Below are 18,593 nucleotides of genomic sequence, written 5' to 3' on the forward strand. Positions count from 1 at the left end.
CTTCTTGTGCAACAACAAGGACCACATGTAATTTACATACTGTAACCGGGGCCCCCATGCGCGCCCCGCTCTAGGGCGCGAACTAACCTCATGTGCCCCCCCCCCTTTTATCTCCACAGCCCCCGTATTCTGCAACCTGGTCTGACCCCGAGAGATACAGTTGCGACGACGAAGAGGACTGGCCCTTTAACTGGACCGAAGGTATGCCGGAGGTGGAGCCGGATCCAGGGATAAAGGACGTCACCGAACAGCCCCAGGTGTGTTATTTCACCGGAGGAGTGGTCAGTGTGAAGGAGAGCGGAGTGGCGGGAAGCAGCGAGGACGAGCGGAGGATCGGAGGACGAGGCGGAGAGAGAAAGGCGTGGATCGACAGTGGACGCTGGATCAGCAAATTGAGCATTCCGGAGGAGGAGGAAGCCCCGACGCCGGAACAGAGAAGACAACGGATTACCGGGACTACAGAAGCCGACCCTGAGACGAGGGGAGCCGACTGGAGAGGAGCGGAGCAGAAGGACCCGCCCGGAGGCCAACACCACGATCCGCCCAGCCGTACGCCAGGAGGGGTACGGCTCACAGAGGTGCGTGACCGCTTCCTGGGGTGGTGCAAGAGGAGAACTAGTCGTTTCCAGTAGTAGGGTTGCATACTCTGACACAACCCTGGGGTACCCTCACCTTCACTACACTCCTTAGATCGGGTTTGAGAGGGGGGAGGGGTTTGGTAGCACTGGGTGTGTCCTCCACGGTCCCTTCCCTGTGAATCTTTGCAAACAGTTATTCGTGGTATTGATACCCGCCTCTCTTCTGTTTTCCCCCCCCTTGTTGGTGGCGGCGAGGGTGGACAGCACGGAGCCTCCGGGAGCCAGAAGAAGGAGGAGCCCCATCCGGAGGAAAGAGGAGGGTGTTATCCGAAAAACCAGAGGAGAGAGAAGTCGATCTCCTCGCAAAGTACCTGTTAGAAAGACCTGTACTGATTCTTTATATGACCGAATAAATACCAGACCTACAAAAACACGACTCCTGCCTATTCCTAGCCCCGCTGCTACACATACATACAAGTAGCACGGCCAGAACCCAACCTCTATTTTTCTGTTTTACTGTGGCTTTTGTTTTGTTAGCTCTATATTCACAGTGTTGACATCCATTTTATAATTTAGCCTTGTCGCGTCATTCTCAGCTCTGTATCTACTGAATCAGCTTTCAAGGTAAGCATGGAAACAAGTGCTTGAGCTAGTACGTGTCTGCACATCACTGGATCTGTCCTGGCAGCAAGGAACATGATCAAGTCCAAACAATCAGAATACCCCGGTCCGTAGCATCCTTTGTCATTATGCTGGCTGCAAGGACTTCATTTGTGCAAAGCTGCACAGCACGTTCTGTGTCCTCCACTTCATTGTACCAGTGATAAATACATTTATGTAGGTAGCTGGCTCTGCATATGGTATATCACAAAGTGGTTATATTCTGCACAGAGTCCAGAGATTCCACTAGAAGGGTACAATGCTCAATATAAACCCAAAGAGGTATTTCTGGTAGTGTGGGCGGGCAGCCTTAGGCATAACACAGAGGAGTGTAAAACATTTCTATGCACACATTGACCAATAAATGACACAACTCAAAAAGGGATCCACACCAATTTTAGAAAAAAAATGAAACTTCTTTCAAGAGTTATTTTAAGACCAAGGTAGAGATGCATCAAAGGAAAAACCAGTCGCAAACGGGCAGATTCTCAGAATCTGCCCCTTTGCAACTAGTATTTTTGCATTTGGGATGCATCATCCCAAATGCAATAATCGCAATTTAAGAAATCGCAACATTGCGATTGCTTAGATTGCGATTGTATTTAAGGAATCTCAAATTGAGATTGCTCAAATGCAATGCATCAAAGTAAAAAAAATAGCGATTTCGCTATTAGGGTGAGCAAATTACCATGAAGTTGAACTTCATGGTAATCTGCAAAAACTTTGAAAAATGCACTTAAGTGCATTTTTCAAAGTTCCATTTTACTCACACACATGCCCTTGGGGCATGTGTGTATGCAAGATGTTCTTATATGCAGATTTCAGGGGTGCAACAGGGTGTCCTTTTGACACCCTGGCACCCTTGAAATTGCATTCTCAATTTGCGATTCTCTAATTAAGAATCACAAATTGAGAATGTCTTCCCATTCATTCCGAAGGGCCTCTAGGCCCATAGGAATGAATGAAGAGGTATTCCTTAATTGTGACTCACAATTTGCGAGTCGCAATTAAGGAATGTTTAGAAATCGCTAGTATTTTTGTGATTTCTACATGCATAGCCTTTTGCTATTCCTTAATAGCGAATCCTTATTTTTCGCTAATAAGGAATTGCATATGGCATTGTTGATGCATCTATACCCAAGATGTCCGCAAAAAGGTAAGTATGTTTTTCAGGAAAAATACTTGAAACTTTAAGAAGTGGACACGGTGCAATTTTCAAGCATTGCAATGTTAACCTATGGAAGGAAAACAGGAATGCAGTTTTTGCAGCTTAAGTGCTGGACTTACAGATTCAGTCTTTTGGGTCTTTGATCAACACCAGGCAGGGTTCAAATGAGTTCCAAGAGTGCACCACCAGTGGTACAGAGGCGGCCGGGGCAGAGTTCAAATTCAAGGTTGGGTGCCCAATGTTAACCAATGGAGACTAGGTGTACTCGAAGTTGCGATGATCACAGATGAGTAAAGCCGTGTCAGGTGTCGGTCTCCAGGGGTTACGGTAAGTACAATTGGGGCCACAAGCTAGTACCATTCTTACACCCTCAGTGGCATAGGGGCGGCTGGGTGCAAATACAGCATCAGGAGCCCAATGCAACTCAATGGGGGGGATTGGTTTTGAAGAAAGGCTGCAGGCTCAGGCCAGGAGGCCGGGCGAAGATTACCCCCAGCAGCCCAGGTAAGTAGAGCTACGAGGGGATGTAGGGACACCAATGGTTGAGGTCCCCAAGGCCCAGGGGCTTCAGGTGCAGGAGTGTTCTTAGGTGTTGGAAAAACTCTAACCGGGCAGGATGCGGTCAGGGGAAGACTGCAAGTTGAGGCTGCAGGGGTCGAAGAGGAGACCAGCAGGGGTCAGCCCACAGTGTACTCAGGCTCAGAAGAACTGAGGAACCTATGCAGAACCGGTGGGCACTTGGACTTAGGCCGTGGGCATCGCGCGCAGAGGTGGATCCAGGGGCGAGTTTGTGGTTCCTCAGGGCAGAGTTCTTTTTGTTTGCAGAATGTTTCTTCTGGACAGGTCCGCTGTCCATGGGAGGTTAGGAGACTTTCTTGAAGTCATGCAGTCCTCCTTGGGTACTAGAATTTGCTGGTCTGTGAGGCAAGTCACTCTTCTTAAGCAGGGTATGTAAGGGCTACAGACAGGATGGTAGGGATGGGGCCAAGCCAGTTGGTGTCTTCAGACTTTGCTGCTGCACGGCTATTCTTTTTCGTTCATCAAAATCTGATTTCAGGGTCTGAGGAAGCCAACTAAATAGAGGGCAGTAATAGGTAGGGAGCAATGGGTTCCTTAACTTGAGTGTTTACATCTACTATTATGCCACCCTCCTGTGGGAGAGGGAGTATTCCTAGCCCTGATTGGGTAAGTCCCACCATCTTCAAGATAGTGGGCACTGAAAAGTGCGCTTTACTTTACCTCCAGCATCTGAGGGATGGAGTTGGCCAAGGAGGGCACACCTCCTATTCTTCCTAGGTTTTCCCACCAGCTCTACCACCACAAGTGAGGGTTTGAACCTGGGGTAGCCATCGGGTGCTAGCAGCAGAGGGTGGGGTGTGACCCATGATGTTCTTAGTTTCTGTCCTCATAGAGCAGAGGCTCTTGACCCAGGGGTCCAGAAACATTTCTGGTGGTGGCAGGGTGCCTAAAGCAAGTCAGAGACCTCACCAGGGTTGATAGGTGTTAGACCTGGCATCATTGGCTTGGGTTTCCCCTGTATTTTTGCCTTAATCTCTTGTGTTTTTGCTGTGTGTTGGACTTACTTTTGCAGGTCTAGATGCTTTGGTCACTTTGCCACTGCTGTTCAGTGCCAAAGTGCAAGTGCTCCTTTTGTAAATTGTTGTTATGGATTGGTGATTCCATAATTGGCATATTTGATTTGCTAGTCAGTCCCTAGTACAGTACACTGTGTGTGCCCAGGGCCTGTAAATCAAATGCTGCTAATGGGCTGCAGCACTGATTGTGCCACCAACATACGCCCTCCTTAAATGTAGCTCACGCCTGCCATTTTAGAGCCTGTGTGCAGTCTAGTACTGACATGTCGACCTGGCTAGTGCGCCCACTGGCCATGCCCTAATCTTCCCTTTTCTTACATGTTTGTTACCCCTAAGGTAGGCCCAAGGTACCCCTGTATGCAGGGATCAGTGTAGGTGAAAGGTAGGACATGCCCTGATTTGTGTGGCATGTCATAATAGTGAAATACTGTCAAAGAGGACAACACTGGTTTTGACTGGCACAGGGCTTCTCTGCCACCAGAGAACAAAGGATTTGCTGTATAAAAGAGAGGCCCAGACCCGAGACTTTTAGATCAATTCTGGGAAATGAAGAGGATCCTTTGCCAAGGAGAAGAGCTGAAGAAACTGAGGAGGAATACTGCCCCTGTGCTGTTTGTTGTCTGGGGTTGGCCTGCAGTGGCTACTTTCTGCCAAGGAAAAGGAAAATTACTTTGCTGTGTCCCCTGCTTGAGGAAGATCTCCAAGGGCTTGAAACTGAGCTTTGCCTCCTTTTCTGAAGTCTCAGGGACACAAAGACCTCACCACCAGCTCCCCTGAACGTCCTTGCTGGGAGTACTAACCTGCTTAAAGGTGCCTGCTGTTGTTTTGGACCTCTGAAGGCTGTTTGCCGCTGGGAGCTGGACAAGTAAAGCAACTTCGACAAGCGAGCGCCTGCCCACAGCTCGAGAAATTGCTGCACACCGCATCGAGTGCACTGATATTCGAAGTCCGAGATCAATGCACCAATTCCGATGGAACCCCTGCTGTGCAGCTGAAAATACTCATGCATCATCCTGGATTGACGCTTCGCATCGAGTTGCCGGGTCTGTTGCATTGTTAGGGGGTACAGTAAGAAATCAACGCATCACCTCCCCACGCAGTAGGAAACCGACGCACCACTTCTTCTCCGGTAAGGAACCGACACATCACCTCCCCTGCGCAGCAGTAAGGAACCGACCCATCACCTCCCCCGGAGCAAGGAACCAATGCATCACCTTCCCTGAGGGTAAGGAACCGACATATCACCTTCCCTGCAACTTATGTGTGTGTGACGCATCCAAGCTACTTTGTGTGAAAAGTGTTTCATCTGCAATTTGCTTTGAACTGAACTATTTCTACCATTTGAAAGGCATATTTTTATTACTCTATTGTGGATTTTTGTCATTTTGGTCTTGCTTGGTTTAGATCAAGATTACTTATTTTTCTAAACTGGTGTGGTGTCCATTTGTAGTGTTTTCACTGTATTAGTGTATGAGTTCACAAATGCTTTAGACACTGCCTCTGAGATAAGCCTGTCTGCTGGTGCCAAGCTACCAAGGGTTGAGCAGTGGTTATTTGAGTGTATCCCCCTTACCCTGACTAGGAAGAAGGGTCCCTACTTGGACAAAGGTGCCTACCTCTGCCAACTGGATACCCTCATTTCTAACAGTAGGTTTTCTGGGGACACCTCCAAAGTTGTCCTCTAAGCACATGTTTTTAATAAACACTGGCATCTGTACAGGCTTATTAAGAGGAGTGATTTGGTACCAAACTCTCCTGGGTTCAGTGAAGCCTTCATGGTGCTGAATGGCTTCACTGGCATTTACAATATTAAAGAATATACTTAAATATTGTAGGGGCTTATCTGCTCATATGCCTACAACAGAGATATAGTGCATCCTGCTTTAGGGCTTGTAAGGCTTGCAAGAGGGTGACTTACCTATACCTAGGGCAGTGCTAATGAACATGACACACAGGCAGTGTGCAACATCGACTTTGTCTTTTTTCAATGCACCAAGGCATGCATCCTGCTGCAGTGGCAGTGGCATGGCCTTGGTGGGGGTCCCTATGGGACCCCTTCAGCCTCCATGCCCTAGATACCAAGTGTACCATTTACTGGGGACTTACAGGGGAGCTGAATTTTGCCATTCGTTGTACAGTTTTAGGGAAGGAGCACTGGCACAGTGGACCTGGTTGGAAGGTACACTATGCACTTAAAATCAAAACCACATCTTTTTCCAGGCAAAAAGTGGGGGGCTAACCATGGCTAAACACTTTGTTTACACTATATGAAAGCATGTTGGTCTAACAATGGCAGAAGGTGATGAGGCACTGTCACCAATAATGGAAAAAAAATGTAATGTAAGAAATCCATCCCTGGAGACATAATTTGGTGTCGAAGTGTTTGCCATCATGCAGTAATTTGTATGAGCACCTCACAAGATGCGCTCTGCGGTCATAACAAGAGGTTTGATCTAAGATTAAAAAACAGCTTGAAGATTAAAGGCAAGGGCTTTTTTTTTGTCCTTGCTCGGCTTTCATGAGTGAATTTGTGCCACTTCTTCATGGTGTCAAAAGCAGTTCTACAATTGTAAAACTAATACAAATACAAAACAATGGAAGGAAGCCTCCTGCAGAAATCTTCGCTGAATGCTTATAATGTTTTAATTGGTACTTGTTATTGTGATGATCAAAGCTGTTCACAGCATTATAAATAATTAGACTAGAGCCAGACCTGAGCATTGGAGAATACAAATGCCTGAAATTAGAACAAGCATTTCCAATGCAATCGGTTGCACCTTTGGGACATTATATGTATTTAGCTATGTAACACATTAGTCTGGGTGCTCTTTAACACGGAGGGAAAGTAAGCACCAAACTGCAGAACACGGCAGGTATGGGAACACATGGGGGGAAATACTACCTATCAGCTGGAAAGTGTATTACCCAAAGCTCTATTTTTCATATAAAATCAGCCCCTTCAGTGGTCATATCACTGAAAATACAAGATTTGAAAAAATATTATTGTCTACTGGTGCTTGTTTCTATGGCCTGGAATCTGGGAATGCTAAAGTGATTCTGGTATTTTACTGACCTCTGCTGGTCGTTTTCTATCAAGAAAGTTAAATAAAGGCTGTTGCCAGAAATATAAAAATATAAAGTCCCTAAGTAGAAAGCAATTCTGGTATTTTACTGGCCTCTACTGGTCTTTTTCTATCCAGACAGTTCATTAGAGGCAGTTGAACAAGCAGCAAGCAATTCGGTATACACCTGTTACAACGCATTTTTTACTCCGCACTACCATTACAACGCGACTTTTACTCCGCATACCGTTACAACGCATTGCGCTGGGGGGCGCTGTAGGATAGGGAATAAGTTTAATTTTCTATCCAACACCTTCCCTAGTGTCCACGGGGACTGGTGTTGGAATAGAAAATTATACTTACCACTATCCAGCGCCCCAAGGCGCTATGCGTTGTAACGGTATGCGGAGTAAAAGTCGCGTTGTAATGGTCTGCGGAGTAATAGTATGCGTTATAACGTCATACATCCAGCAATTCTGGTATTTTACTGACCTCTACTGGTCGTTTTCTATTAGTTAAATAGAGGCAGTTGAACAGAAATAAAAGTCCCTAAGCAATGCGGAAGCAGACAAGTCCTAGGGCTGAACTCCAGATTCCACAAAGTACATACAACAGATCTTCCAGACAGCGCAAACGCTGTTTAGGCTCGACCTAAAAAAAGCACAAGAATATACCAAAGATGTAAAGTTGTGCATCCATGAAAATTGACGGGAGAGCCAAGCCTGCTGCAATAGCTTTAAAAATTCACATGTGGCAGTGTGGTATCAAGGAAGCCATATATGAATACATAAATAGGGCACATCTCTGTTTTTCAGAGTTAACTAATCAAAATGCAAAACCTTGTCATAGACTCCCTTCTTTTTTCTATGAAAATGCACAAACACAACACATGCACAGCATTTATTCTCATGCCTTTTATGCATCTCCATTGCTACATGCTGTTTTTGCAACTGATGTAGTCAATCTAACTTGAAGTTGGAGCATCCACTGAAAAAACAACATTTTCAAATCAGTCCTTGCTCCTTGTTCACTTAACTGTGAGTATTGAATTTCTGACCGATATGAATGGGCGCCCATGGAACTAATCGATGCATTGTGACTCTGAAGGGTAGTAAATTATAGCAGGTAAAAAAACATGAAATACATGGGATTTTTGTACGTAAAGAGAGATCTCGACTAAATTACACCATTTTAACATCGCATCAGACAGTAAGCACCATTCTCAAAAACTAGAATTTTGCATTCACGATCTAACTACCATCTTGTTATGTATCTTATAGATTTCGCAAGAGCAACCTAAAGCCGCCGTGAAGTCAAACCTAAAAGTAAACCTGTCATACTCATGAGAGAAACTGACACTGTTACTTTCAACTAATTAAAAACCTATTGACGTGTTTTACAACTTTATATCAGTATCTATATTACAAGGGTATAGTCGACTGAGAATTTGTTTTAGAAAATCTTCTTTTGGTTCTGATCGGTGTAAATTAAATATAGCGCCTCCCAGTTTACCTTACAGTGCAACTAACAAACATATTTAAAATAAAAAATTAGCTGCGACAGTGCAAACATTTTTCACCACTAGTAGACAATTAAAAACAATAAACAGCCGTGATTTAACATCTACACTGCAGCTGAAAATACAAGCAACATCGCAAGAGAACTGAGCTCATGTGATTTTGCTAAATTTCTCTTACAACTTTAAACTCTATCAGGCACATGCATCAAAGCTTTTTGTGATCGCAAACGGTGCGAATCGCAAAAATCGGCTGTTTGCGATCGCAAAACCAGCTTTTGGGATGCATGAAGGGTGAAGGCCCTCGCAATTTGAGAATTCGCAATTATTTGCAAATTCTCAAATTGCGATTGCATTTAAGGAATCGCATTTTGCGATTCCTTAAATGCAATGCATGAAAGTTTAAAAAATAGCGATTTCACAATTAGGGGGGGCGCATATCCATGAGGTTGAACCTCATGGTAATTTGCGAAAAGTGCTTTTTTCAAAGTTTCATGTTGTGCACACACATGCCCTTAGGGCATGTGTGTGCACAACATATGTGCACAGATTGATTTCAGGGGTGCAACAGGGTGTCCTTTGGACACCCCTGCACCCTTGAAATCGCATTCTCAATTTGCGATTCGCTAATTGCTAATCGCAAATTGAGAATGTCTTCCCATTCATTCCTATAGGAATGAATGGGGAGGTATTACTTTATTGCGACTCGCAATTTGCGAGTCGCAATTAAGGAATGTTTAGAAATCGCAAAATTTTCAGCGATTTCTTCATGCATAGGCTTTTGCGATTTCTTAATTGCGATTTCTTAAAAATCGCAATTAAGAAATCGCAAAAGCCAACAATGATGCATGTGCCTGTCAATGTGTGCACAGACCTGTTGTAATTGTTTATACTGACCTTTGTTCTATCTTCCAGGGGATATTAGGGGTTCTCCCTCACCTGCTGCACCATTTACGTAGCATTAGACAAACCATACATATACTTCTTGTTGGCACCATTTCCTACCACATTCAAGCAACCTCCCCTTTCTTTCGTAACATCACAAGAGATATAAACCTTTATGGACAATGAGAACAATCACCAGCAAAGGTGCATTTTAAGTACTTTCGATATTCAGAGATTTATTGCAATGGAAATGTTATGACTCACACCACCACAATCAAGGTCCTTACCTTTATTGACATCGGTATTTAGGTAAAAAACACTAATGCGGGCAGAGAGCGGCATGCGACTTGGGGTAATAGAAACACTCGTCATCAAACAGCAGGACCCAGCCAAGACAGCTTTCTGAGGACCAGTGATGCATCTCAGTTCTTCTTGTCTCCTGCTCACTTCACACATTTAGACAACACTCCTGTAAAAAAACAAATATTAATAATAATAATTAGATATTTTGCCACAAATATTTTTATATACAACAATCTCACTTCATAATGACAGGGTCTGGACAGTGACAGTGTTAGAATGAATGAATGAATGAATCTGCATTTCTAAAGCGCATGGCTATCAGAAGGCCTCCCAGCGCAAGGAGCAGAGTCATCAAAGAACTACAGCCAGTCTTCAAGGAAACAGAAAAGTTTAAAGAAGTTTTCAAAAAGACAAATAGTTATTCTCAAGACCAATATGATTAGGTAGCTGGTTCCACAATTTTGCAGCATTGTAGGAGAATAGGCGTCCACCACTCCGGGACCTTTTTATGACCTTTTTATCCTGGGAACTACTGCAAGATACTTATTCCCGGAACGCAGGGACCTATTGGGACAGAAGGGAGAGATGATAGACCGGAGAATAGGTGGACCCTTGGAAGACATCGTCTTATGGACGATACACAATGACCTAAACTGAACTCTTTCTGTGACCGGAAGCCAATGGAGGGTGGCGATTGATGGCCTTGCAGATTCTCGATTGGGGGCCTGCATAAGGAGGTGTTCTGAACAACTTGGTACGGTCTGCAATTTTTTGATTGTTGAACACGGAGAGCCTAAAGAGCATTGGCGTAGTCAACTCGTGAAAGAATCAACGCTTGAACCAACAGTCTCCTGGCATTGTAAGCTCAGAATCAAAAAGCCTTCAGAACCACTCCAACAAAAGGCACACACATCATGCAGGAAGGTGACATCACTACAGCAGCTCCCTCGGTTTACACATTAGAGCATCAAAGTAGCACGAATCTTCTTGCAGTGACCCATATTCAGATGTATACATTTATTTATCCTACCTTACCTGGTACCCTTTACAAACACATTTAGAACTCAACAAGCATCACAGAAGACAAGGAATGTTCCTTCTCACCAATTGTCCTGTACGACTCTGGAAAAATCTCGATGATGGAAGCATCTTTAGCATGGAAATGATGGTGGCCCCATGTGGTGGAGGCTAAACACCCTAACGAGAATTATACTAATATTTTGAAGGTTTCACTGAGCTCAGATGTCTCCAATAGAAGTAGGTGTGGGCTACAGTGTGGCAAACCAATCAAAACATCCATGCAATCTGTGGTTCTTTTTTGTTGGACAAGGAGCTGACATAAGGTACCAAGCATTCCTCTGAGCAACTGGTTAATAACATGTTGGTCTCCTTGTGTGGGGATAAGGGGTGCTGCACTGGGTACTTAAGTACTTCTAGATACTTCCATACACTTCTCATTGAGGGAAACAGCATTTACAACGCTGTCATTGCATCGCGCTACCATTACATTACCATTACAACGCAGTTGTTACAATGACCGCGTTATTAGTATGCGTTCATTACGACTTGCACTAGGGGGCGCTCAGGTATTGGAAATAAATTCCAACACCTTGCCTACTGTTGTGCAAACTGGAGTTGGAATAGTAATTAATACTATTGCTTAGTCCAGCGCGACCCCTAGTGCAAGTTGTTGTAATGATTTGCGATGTAAATGCATCGCGTACTAACAATGCGGTTGTTGTAACGACAGTGTTGTAATAGTATGTGATGTTATAGCATGCGTTGTAACATGCTACACTCCTCATTGAAGTGTAAATATACACACCCCTACTTGAGTATGAAAGAAACCCAGTATGGCCAATAAGTCAATATTTAAAGTAACCCACCAGAGACAGCGTGTGTGTTCTCTACAGAACCTTGGCAAATAAAGCCAACTCAACTTTATTATGAAAGAGCAGTAAACGATCTGAATGGATGCAAATGTGTTGTAAGTTAATTCATCCTCCCCAGCGTTCCAAGTCCCTGCTGCTCAGCCAGTGAGTGAGGTCATGTCGAATGTTGAGAGTGTTTGTGTTGGGTTGAGGTAAGTTGAAGATATGGACTGGGGAGCAAGGATTCTGTTCCTGGTGGGGCTTAGCGATCCATGTACTTACTTGTAGCTAAGATCTAATAAACCCTCTTCTTTTACAACCTACACTACTCGCTTCTGGACTTCGTTCACAACACTAGCGACCAGTTAAAAAAGTTAACCTAAAGTTAGGGTGCATTCATTATGCTGGAGCGCATTTAGACATGCCAATACAATATAATAATGAGTCTTCTTCTACATCTGAACATGTCTTAGCTAGCGGTCGTAAAGCCAAGATGTTAGCAAATATAAGGCATATTTACAAGCCCCTATCGCCAAAACAACTTCACTTTTCTTGACGTTGTGGTGGCTATAGAGGCTTGCCTTATTCACAAGGCGGCATTGAGACACTTAACGTGGCTTAACACTGCCTTGTGAATAAGGCACTCCTTCAAGATATACTTATAAATATGGGGCAGCACCAACATTAAGACCAGGGAAAACCGGGGGCCTCATTTATGAGGCCTTGCGTCAGTTTTGCGCTTCCGATGCGTCACTTTTTGTGACGCATCGGTGGCGTAAAACATGCATCCTGTTGCGCACTATTTACAAAGTGACGCATCTAAGCAGATGCGTCACTTTGTAAACCCCTGCTCTACATTATACCTGCGTCAGGTATAATGTATGCAGAGGGGGCGTTCCCCCGCAAGAAGCCTCGTAATAGTGACGCAGTGAAATCTATGAGATTTCACTGCGTCACTTTTAGGACGCTGTTGCGTCAAAATCTTTTTGGACTTAATTGTGCTGCTATGAGTACTCCGAGCGGTGTGAATTGGCCATTCATTCTCACAGTGATTGTGCTCATACCATTGAAAATACCTAATGTAAAATTGGTTACACGCACTTGGCTTCATTCATTTTCCAGTTAGGCCAGGATACATTGGCCTTAGAAATGCACCAGAAGTGTGGAAGTTACATGCCACATGTGGCTAGTGGTGGCTTTTCCACTAAGGCGGAGGAGCATCGTCCCACTGACTTCAATAGGAAAAATGAAATGATAATACCTATTGTTATTATAATTTTATGTATTTGTCCTTTTGAAGTGAGTGGCTCTCGGGGTGGGACGGGTTGGCCAGAGCAGGGAGAGGAGTGGTTTGCACTCCTTAAATGCGCAGGACTGATGGCCGGCCCTGGTGAGGAACATGCAAAGCCTCCTAGTTACATCTGAGGGCCATGGTTCGGAGCTCAGACCGATCACAGTACTTCTTTGCAGCATTGGGAGAATGAGTGCTTCCTGCTCCTTCTTGTAGCCTGCGGAGACAGGTAGAAGAGGATGGAGAAGAGGCACCAGCCGGCCCAGGTAATTGTTTTTTTTTATGTTCAGTCCCGCACCCCCCATGCTCCTGCCTCACCACTTCAGATTGGTAGCAGCCGCTACTGCATGTTGGATTGACGATATGTCTACACCATCTATATGTATGGCTAAAATGTATGGCTCCATAGAACACCATTAGCTCCTTGCTGGGTTCACGTTTAAAACTATGGCTGTAACACAGGGCAGAAAATAAGCGCTTTGTAAGGTAGAAACTTTTATACATTAGATAAATTACCTTAAGTGTGGCCTTTGAGGCAACCGGTCTGGGCGACCTATTAAAGCAGGGCAATTATGTTTACACAGTGAAAAGTTGCCAAAAGTTGGTTGCCATGGTTTAGGCAAGTGAGATGTTCCACTGAGCAGCCTCCATTTTGAATAAAGGCCTATTTTCACAAACCATCCTGATAGCAACTACATATAAACTGCAGCAGTGTTTCCCCCATCCTGGCTGCATGGCTGGCTCAACCCCGCCAAGAACCACAAAGCTGATCCCACTGCAAAACCCATCTGATGCTGGGATATGGTTTCTATTCCTGGCAGATTGCACAGCAGGTTCTCTGTGCTGAAAGCTATTCCCATTCAAGGCATGTGTGATTCTATAAATGTTCCAGTGTGATTTGCAGTTGTATTTGCAAACTTTTAATTAAAGTCTGTTTAAACATTTTAATAGTATGCCGTCCTCCTTTCTGATGACTACACCTTGTTGGAAATAACCCAACTACACTCAGCACTTCAACTTTAGCTTTGTTACCAATCAGTAACATAAGTTCAGAAGGAAGGCTACTGATGCCTTGAATAATACCAGTGATACAAATGATTTGCTGCTTTACAAAGGTTCTGAAAAACACACTGTAATGCCACTCTGGTAGGTTCAGAGCAGTGAATACTTGTTTCCTAGGAAACATCTCCCTAAGGAAGATCAATCAACAAAAAGGAGGATGCATCGAATATTATATTATCTGTGCATTGGCCTACCCCAGACAATATCTACTGACCTTTGACGTTATAAACATGACCTTGCACTCTGAGGGCTTCAGAGGAAGTGACAACCCTCAATTTATCAAACAACATATAACTAAACCAGAAGGGACTGCGGTTTGGTTACCACCCATAGCAGGTGATGGTTTCTGCCAGGGTATGCTAGGGACCCACCCATGAGTCAGGGGGGTCGTAATGGAATAGCGTGGCACTGTCATCAGGTTCATAGGTAAAGCGATCTCAAGGCAGAAACCCTCATGGCATGTCACGTGCATGCACATGTGCAGTACTGTGCATTCACAAGGAGAACAACAACTAAAAACTTGATTCAGAGTTAGCTGACAACATATGTAGCTTCTAAACCCCCTTAATTTTCCTTTTCTGTATCTTATTAGCTATTTAATTGTTGCACGTTTGATGCTATATTGCTGAATTTGATATTGCATAAGGCATGTTTTCGCCTTATTTATATTTGTTTCCTTTTTCCTTCTTTTTCTACAGAACATTTCCTATTTTATTTCTATTGTATACAGATATACTATTATTTTTCATTCATGTTATATCACCTTCATATTGTAATCAATACTTTTATGCCATCTGTTTCATTTTCTATTTCAATAAAATGTTGCTCTTTTAAACTTACAAAAACCCTGAAATCTAATGTGTGGAGCGAGTGGGAAAACCTCAGTTAGACAATTCTGTGTGATATCTTCTTGTGCAATTATACATTAGACAAAATATCTTCAAGTGAGTACCAGAAAAGAAGATCTGGGCTGAACAGACAGCACCATGCTAATGGTTACAGTCGGACATGCTGCATTGTATGCAAAACTGAGACTGTCACTCTGACAGGCATAGGCCATCATGCTTCTGAATAATGTGTGGGTGAAGAAAAGCTTGCATTTGTTTACAAGAAATATTCGGTTTGTGATAATGAGGATGGCAGTGATGTTTACATTGTCTGTATTATTTATTTACTAAGGTAATATGAAATAGTTGGATGGATAAAAACCCCTTGTATTACACTGTTCACTTCAACATTTCAAGTCTACCAATCAGTGGCAGTTCCTCCGCTAAGGCGGAGGAGCGTTGCCCCACAGGAAAAATACAATGATAATAACACCATGTTATTATCATTTTATTTTTCTCCATTGCCTCTGAAGGTGTGGAGCAGGGCGGGTTTGGGCTGCCCACATATCAGGGGGAGGATCGGGGGCTCTTTCTAAGTGAACTTGATGGTTTGGATGTTCGTCTTGGGCCGGGCAAACAGTCATGTGCACTGTTAGACCTGGCATCTTTGGTGTGGTTTCCCCTATCTTTTTGCCTCTACCTCCTGTATTTTTGATGCTGTGCTGGATTTCGTTTTTGCTGGTTTAGATGCTTTGGACACTCTGCCACTGCTGATCAGTGCCAGAGTGTAAGTGCTCCCTGTGTAAATTGTTATTCTGATTGAATATACATGTTTGGCATATTTGTATCACCATGAAGTCCCTAGTAAAGTGCACTGGGTGTGCCAGGGCTGGTGATGACAAATGCTACTAGTGGGCCTGCAGCACTGATTGTGCCACCCACAGGAGTAGCCCTAAAATGATGTCTCAGGCCTGACACTGCAGTGCCTGTGTGCAGTTTAGAACTGCCATGTCCTCCTGGTCAGTGTCCCCACTAACCGGGCCTAACCCTTCCCTTTTCGTGCACATCAGTCACCCCTATGGAAGGCCCAAGGTACCCCCCTGGGCAGGGTGCAGTGCATGTAAAAGGTAGAGCATGTACTAGTGCAGGTGACATGCTCTGGTAGTGAATGGCAGCCATTTTCGTATTTCACTACTGTAAGGCTATCTTGCTCCATAGGTTAACATGGGGGATGCTGGCTACAGTGGTTAACAGCATTTCTTCCCGTAGGAACAAGATAGGACATAAGTATCTAGTATCCCTGAACTCAGAATTTAATAACACATCTTTTGGGAAAGGTTGTTTTTAAATCCTGTGTTTGAGAACAGCACTTTTAGAACGTTGCTGTTCTCTTGTCTGACCCTTCTGTGTACCTGGGCCTGTTTGTGTATTGACTGTCTGGTTTGAGAGTGACAGGGGCTGGGGGATTCCCCAGGAGGCTGGATGAGTCAGCACTAGGCTGAATGACTGCAAGTGCAACTGGAGTGGTGGGAGGAGTTAGCACCTGGGCTGAATAGGGCTGTGCCTGCCTTCCAAAATGCTGGCTCCACCCCCTTGCTGGGCGGCTGAGGACCCTGCCCCTCACTCTAAAAGGAAAGATGCAGGCAGCAAAACAAAGTGCTCAGGATCCACTCAGAACTGGTTCAGACCAGGCTCAGGGCCCACATGCACCAAGAGAACAAAGACTTTAGGGGTATAAGTACAGGACCCCTGACAACAGAAAATTAGATCATCCTAGAAATCAAGAAGGAACCTCTGCCAAGGAGAAATCTGAAACTGAAGAAGGAAGACTGTCCTGCTGTTGCTCTGCTGGACTGACCTGTTGCTTTGCTGCCAAGGAGAGGGGAAGGACTTTGCTTTGTGCTGTGTCCCCTTGCTTGAAGGAATCTCCAAGGGCCTGAGAAGAGCTGGCTCCCTGTTCTGAAGTTCCAGGAACAAAAGGACTTCACCCCCAGCTTCCCTGAACTCTGCTGAGAGAGTTCTGTCCTTCCTAGGGTGCTTGATCCAGTTGTGGGGCCTCTGGAAGTTGTACCGAGCTGGGAAGCTTGAAACTAAGCTTGAGTGACTTTTGAAACTGAAAAGTGTCGCATCGCTCGCTTGCAGAGCGCATCCCCGACAGTGCGAGAAGTTTCCCGTCGCTACGGAGGTCGAGATCGTTGCAGCGCCTGACGCCGCTGCCAGAGACGTGGCATCCTTCGTTTGCGGGACGCACCAGACCGGTGCGGGAGAATCGAACATCGCTGCGAGTATCGTCGCAGAGCCTGTCGTCGCTGGGTGAGATCGCCGCACCGCTTGCTTGCGGACCGCATCACGTCGCTGCGAGCATCGTTGCAGAACCATCGCATCGAGGAGCTGTGAGAGAGAGGATCACCGCTGGACCACGCATCGTCGCCCCGGAGATCGTCGCAGCCCCTACGAGATCGTCGCATCGTGCCTTTGCGAGAGCAGACTTCCTACGGAACCTACGCACCGGAATCCATACAAGTGGCCTTCCTCCCCATACAGAATGGATTCGTCGCAACACGCCCGCTGCTGCAGCGGGGCTGTCGCATCGCCTCCCCAGGGTCTCAGGAGCAACGCATCGCTTGTTTTCCACCGCACCAGCTTCGGCTTTTGGAACTTTGTTGCAACTAAAAGGTACTGTGAGTAAACGTGACGCAACTGTGAACTTTTCACGCAACTGTAGAGAATTCTATCGCAACCTAAAGAATTTTAACGCAACCTTAAGAACTCCTTTGAAATCATATTCTTAAACTGTGTATGTTGGATTTTTGTCGTTCTGGTCTTGTGTACTTTAGATTAAAATACCTTTATTTTTCTAAACTATTGTGGAGTCAGTTTGTGGTGTTTTCACTGTGTTACTGTGAGTGTTGGTACAAATACTTTACGCATTGCCTCTGGTTAGCCTAGACTGCTCGTGCCAAGCTACCTAGAGGGTGAGCAGGGGTTATCTCAGAGGGTTATCTCCTTGCCCTGACTAGAAGCAAGGGTCCCTATTTGGACAGTGGTACCTACCTCTGCCAACTAGAGAACCCCAGATCTAACATGCACTTAGCATGTTCTCCCCCTGGTTGTAATGCACAGCCTAAGTGGAGAACATGCACAACCACCCAGTCCCTGCCTGAGTGCCGAACCACAGTGCTCAGACCAATCACAAAGTGGCTGTTATGCTCGTGATAGATGTGTCGTGATTGGCTAGGGGAGCCTGGGAACCTGTGTGCTTCCGGTTTCCTGTGACTGAAGAGGACGGACGAGAAGTGGCAGACGGGAAGGGACGTGAGATTTCTTTTTCCCTTTTTTTAACCCCTTCCCCACCACTAGTGCCCCGCAGCAGCCGCTACTGCTACTAATCACCACATGAAAAAACATAATTACCCATAACTTTACCATTGTAGAATACATTTCCCAACCCTCAAAAAACATCAACAAACTTCTTGCCTTACTCTCTGCTTTCATCTCTTTAATTGACGTCCGCTGAGGCACACAGAACCCTGGCATCATATGTGAGATTTGGCACCTGTAGGGCAGCAGCTGGCAGAGAGATTTTCTTCCCTATTTCAGAGACTCTCTGAAAGGTAAATACACCTGCTGCTTCCATCCCTGACAGAGAGTTTCATTTATTACACTTCTCTGGACCACCTTCAGCAAAACATGGAGCAAGATATGCTGGTTGCCAAGGTTCCAACAAAAATGCAATTGGTATATATACGCTGATACATAAAGCAATTTAGGTGAT

The 18,593-nt window shown here is 45.0% G+C and overlaps 1 protein-coding gene across 1 annotated transcript in view; it reads right to left on the reverse strand.

Annotated features, from left to right (window-relative positions):
* LRFN2 (leucine rich repeat and fibronectin type III domain containing 2) overlaps positions 1 to 18,593 on the reverse strand; it is a 1,621,598-nt gene that overhangs the window by 573,557 nt on the left and 1,029,448 nt on the right. The window contains exon 6 of the mRNA XM_078647494.1: positions 9,752 to 9,933. The gene's annotated coding sequence lies outside the window, so the exon portion shown is untranslated. The remainder of the gene's footprint in view (positions 1 to 9,751; positions 9,934 to 18,593) is intronic.

Source organism: Lissotriton helveticus, chromosome 6 (assembly GCF_964261635.1).
Source record: "Lissotriton helveticus chromosome 6, aLisHel1.1, whole genome shotgun sequence".
Lineage (NCBI taxonomy): Eukaryota > Metazoa > Chordata > Amphibia > Caudata > Salamandridae > Lissotriton > Lissotriton helveticus.